Genomic DNA, 3,598 nt, shown 5'->3' with positions numbered 1-3,598 from the left:
GACTACTTTCAAAAGGTTGCAAGTTATAACAACCTACAGTCATCGATTTCCTCTCAACTGACTTTAGCAAGCAAAGATCGTCAATTAGAGGAATGCAAATTTAGCTTAGAGAATATATCACACCATGAGGAGCATGCCCTTACAGAGAAGAACAAATTTCAACAACAACATGCACAACTACTGCAAAAAGAAGAAGAGCTAGAAGCCAAGATTAAAGTTGCCCAAGCTCAACGAAGTAAAGTTTCTACACTGATTCTTGAGCAAGATGGATACATGGACCAACAAAAACTTGAAGCCTCTAAAGTTCGAGAAAAAATGAATGATATTGAAAGTGCTCTGATTTTGGATGATGCAGATGTTAGATCGCTTGAGGCCTATCGTGAAATTTTGGAGGACGGGCAACAAGAGTTGAAGGACTTCCAGTGGATGCCGCGATTTTAGAGGATTTTTTTTCATATATATATTTTTTCATTTATTCTTTCATGATGGACTCTATGTTTTCATGTAAATAGTACTTCTTTTTAATCATAAAGAAATAAAATTGCCTTATTCATACTTTAAGATTTTTTTTATTATAGACTGAACTCAAAGTTTCCTCTAAGCTACCTACGTACCCTTCAATGAAAGGGATCAAGTCATGACATAGTTCAAGTACAAGAATTTACATTTTTTTTGGCCGTTCACCTTTTAAACTCATGCGGGCCATGAGTATCATGTAGTTTAGACACTTACGATAAGGAGTGTTTACATTTCACGCATAAAACTTTTTTAGAAATTTCTGTTAATCGAACCAATTCTCAATCATCTTTATCAACGACCTTATACGCTCAATTTGTATAGACTTCTTTGATGATGCCTACATCATCAAAGAAGATATGATGATAGGTCTTCGAACAGTAAGCACCATATCACCAACCTGAAATGACTGAGGTCGTACATTTTTATTGACGGCTTTAGTCATTCGTGCCTGACACGACCCATCCCAAACACCTACTAGTCCTAGAACGAGTTGCGTCGACCACAGACACCGACTAACTACGAAGTCAGTGGTCAACTTCTTTCTTTCCTTTAACCTGAACTTTGACTAACAACTCCGAATGGATGCACAATAAAATATTAATCTTAACCAAACAACCATTCTTACATCCATTCTATACATTCTTTTCCTATCAACAGAATGCAGATAAAATTTCTTACAAACCAACTAAACTACATACAAAGAGAATGCAACTCTTGAACAACTCGAGGTGGTAGAAGCTGAACTAAATTCTTCTTGAAACTCAGAAACTTAGATACTCAGGTACAGCCTGGGGGGAAAACAAAACATAAACAGTGAGCTGAGAAGCTCAGTGAGTGGTAAGTTAATAAGAAAATATTGTCGTCAACTTCCTTTCATAAACAACTGAAAATTCAGCTCTTAAAACAAACATCATAAAACTGAAGTAATAATCATTCTCATTAAAATTCCATAAAATTCGAGTAAAACTAGAGCAACGTTATACATTTCATAAAACTCAGTAAACTTCTCAAAATCAAACTTGTAACAACAATTTCTTTACAGGCAAACCGAAAAGACAACGCTCCCAAGTCCACAATTCGGACCAGGATTCGGAATCCGGATTTGGCCCTTATCGCCCCGGCATTCCCCTGCATCCCCTGCGACCTAGTTACGCCAACTTCTCAACATGCTCTAAAACACATTCTAAAACATATAAAACATTCTTCTTCAAACATAAAACAAATAGATAAAACTCAACACCACACATGTATCCACATTCTATTCTGGTCTACTGGCGTAGAGTAATCTCAATACACACAGCAGAATAATTCTGGTCTACTAGCATAGAGTAATCTCAATACGCATAGCAGAATAATTCTCTCAACACGTGGAGTAAAATGGTCCCAAAGACCTTCTATTTCTGGGTATACTATAGAAACACATTCACATAGCATACGGGTAATCACCTGGATACAATAACATGGTGGTTTGAAAACTTCTTTCTCAATCTCATAAACTGTTCTAAAATTCTTCTTTCCTTCTTTCTTTCTCAAATCATTTCTAAAATCTTTCTTTCTAAGAACATTTCATGAAATTCTAAAATCATTTTCTGAAATCTCTTTCTAAATAACATTTCATATCTTTCTTCAAATATTTCTCTAAATCATAAGACATTTCTAAATTCTCAAAAACATTTCTAAATTCTCGAGCAAACACATTTTCTTTCATTCTTAGCAGAAATGCTAAATCATACATAATATATAATTTCTCATAAATTCTATATCAATAGGTATCTAAAACCATTTAATAAAATAACCACTCACTAATCCTTCAAACTCGGTCGTCCTCCGTTCCAATTTCTGCTCGACCTGAAATATCGATTCAATACCATTTAATCCAATTTAACTTCAACATATTTTTGTTTCCAATTGAAATTACATTATCTTCCAAATTAATCTACATAAATCCAATTTTATAACTCATTCTCCCTCTTCATTAACAACCCACCATTTTTCTCTCTCATACCATTTACAAGTGGGTCCCACCAAAACCCATTGAATTTCTCTTTCCTTTCACCTTCTCACGTGATTTCCCCTTTCTTTTACCCATTCATTTTTACTTTTCTCAATTAAATTCTATTCAAAAATTCCTCTCTCTCTCTTCCCAAAAACTATTCATCTTCTTCTTTCTTCTCCAAAACCCACGAATTTTCTTCCTTTCTTCCATCCTCTTTCTCTGTTTTTCTTTCTTTTTCTTCAACCAAGAACCACAATTTTAACCTCAAATAACTTGTCCTTCACAAAACCGACAAATGAAAGGAGTCTATTTTCGAGAATCTCATGGTTTAAGACACTGAAACTTACCCAAAAACAAGCTTCAAAACTCCAACCGGTTTAAAAAAAAACTCTTCCTTCCTCCTTAGCCGTACACCACCTTCGATTTTCTTCTCTTCCGTGTTCATTCTTCTTCTCCTACGTTGTCTCTCTCTTTTCTTCACACTTCTTTCTTTTCTTTCCTTTTTCTGTTCTTATGCTTTCTCTTTCTTTCTTTTTATTTATTCTTTTCCTTCCCCACATTTTCTTTTCTTTTTAAAACACCTGTCACCCACCTTCATTAATCAACAACACACACACACGTGCCTTTCTAAAAAAAAACTTTCATTTCTTTCAGTTCTTTTTTTTTTTTTTGCGAAATTACCAAAATGCGCTTCCAACTAAAATTCCAATTTTTTTTTCCTTTTTTTTCTGTTTTTCACTTTGAAACAGTCCTTACAGTGCCTGATAGCATTCCAATGCCTGTTGCGCATCAAGCCTCTTCTCGTCAAGTATTTCTAACTCCTGAAGGCGTAATTTTGCATTGTCCTCAGTGGTTAAACCTTCTAGCATAGCCATTCGTAGTGATGAAATTTCTGTCTCTAGTGGAAGGATAGCTTCTACACCATAAACCAAAGAGTAAGGCGTAGCTCTTGTAGGATTACGGTGAATAGTTCGATAAGCCTATAATACTTCACGGATCTTCTCTTGCCTATCTCTTTTTGTCTTGGAGACCACTTTCTTCAACAAGTTGCATAATGTTTTGTTGAATTCTTCGGCCAAGCCA

The 3,598-nt window shown here is 35.0% G+C and overlaps 1 long non-coding RNA gene across 1 annotated transcript; it reads right to left on the bottom strand.

Moving 5' to 3' along the window:
• Positions 1–909: 909 nt before the first annotated feature.
• Positions 910–3,031, bottom strand: LOC111022042 (uncharacterized). Its single transcript, XR_002602919.2, has 3 exons — positions 2,863–3,031; positions 2,323–2,367; positions 910–1,307 (listed from the first exon to the last, which is right to left on the bottom strand). It is a non-coding gene; the product is annotated as an uncharacterized LOC111022042 (long non-coding RNA).
• Between the last annotated feature and the right edge of the window lie 567 nt (positions 3,032–3,598).

The sequence above is a fragment of the Momordica charantia genome (genome assembly GCF_013281855.1).
Source record: "Momordica charantia cultivar OHB3-1 chromosome 3 unlocalized genomic scaffold, Mcharantia_2.0 BLBB01000003.1, whole genome shotgun sequence".
In the NCBI taxonomy this organism is placed as follows: domain Eukaryota; kingdom Viridiplantae; phylum Streptophyta; class Magnoliopsida; order Cucurbitales; family Cucurbitaceae; genus Momordica; species Momordica charantia.
The sequence above is the reverse complement of the archived record's forward strand: the minus strand, read 5'-3'. Positions and strand labels throughout refer to the sequence as shown.